We start from the raw sequence: 1,472 nt of genomic DNA on the forward strand, positions 1-1,472 counted from the left end.
ATATGGGCGCCTGCTCTACCAGGTGAGCTACCCGGGCGCCCATACTATGTCTTTTTTGACATACTTTGTTTTTTTGACATATACTATAACTTTTCTTTTTACAACATACTATAATGTGACATTTTGACTTATTTGGACATACTATGCTATGACTTTTTATGATTTTTCAACATGCTATACTGTGACTTTTTGATTTTTTTTTAAACTTTTTTGACATAAACACATGAACCATGGATTTTTTGGGACTATTTTGACATACTATACTATGTTACTACTATATTTTTTAATGCCTTTTATCGACATACTATACTATGATTTGTTTGACATTTTAAATGACATTTTCAACTATACTATTACTCTTTTTGAAATAATATACTATGACGAAATCAAGACTTCTTTTTACACACTATAATATGACTTCTTTTAATTTTTTGGACTTAATAAATTATGACTTTTTGACATACCTCTGCCTATGGGCGTGTGCTCTACCAGGCGAGCTACCCAGGCGCCCATACTACGCCTTTTTAATGACATTTTTGATTTTTTTTTTTTTGACTTGCCATGCTACGCTTTTTTCAACATCCTATACTATGACTTTTTATGATTTTTTTTAAATACTGTACTAAGATGTTTTTCTGACATTTTTCGACATTCAATTCCCTTCAATTTTATTTATAATATCAAATCATAACAAGCGTTATCTCGAGACCCTTTACAGATAGAGTAGGTCTAGAACACACTATTATTTACAAAACCCCAACAACTCTAGTAATTCCCCCAAGAGCAAAGATTTAGTGTGACAGTGGCGAGGAAAAACTCCCTTTTAGGAAGAAGCCCTCGCCAGACCCAGGCTCTTGGTAGGTGGTGTCTGACGGCCGGTTGGGGGTGTGATGCAGTGTTAATAACAGTCACAATACAGATAATGGAACAATAACTACACATGTAGTCATAGTAGATCATGTCATAGCAGGACACTATAGGGCGTTACAGGGTGTAGCGTGGCACAGCAGGGCATAGGTGGACGTAGCGGGATGCGGACCACGGCGACAGCTGCAACCAAGATCTTGTTACCATCCTAATCCAAGGAAACATGCTGGGCGAAAACAAAACATAAGGACACCGGGGAGTAAACCCCCCAGGGTTGGATAGTAACAAGCATTTCTGGGATGGGATGCACACAAATGGAGAGGGAGAGGAGACAGCCGCTCAGTGGGGTCCCCCGGGAGTCTAGAACTATAACAGCATAACTAAGAGAGACAGGGTACAGGTTAAGACATGGTACATACTATGGCTTTTCAAGGATTTATTCGACATGCTATGCCTTTTTTATTTATTTATCTGTTGAGCATTTTAACCATAGATAGATAGGACAACTGTAGACAGTAAAGGGGGGAGAGAGAGGGTGAAGACATGCAGCAAATGGTCACAGGTCAGACTTGAACTCTGAGCTACTGTGTTAAGGACCGAGCCTC

This window comes from Etheostoma spectabile, chromosome 4 (genome assembly GCF_008692095.1).
Source record: "Etheostoma spectabile isolate EspeVRDwgs_2016 chromosome 4, UIUC_Espe_1.0, whole genome shotgun sequence".
In the NCBI taxonomy this organism is placed as follows: domain Eukaryota; kingdom Metazoa; phylum Chordata; class Actinopteri; order Perciformes; family Percidae; genus Etheostoma; species Etheostoma spectabile.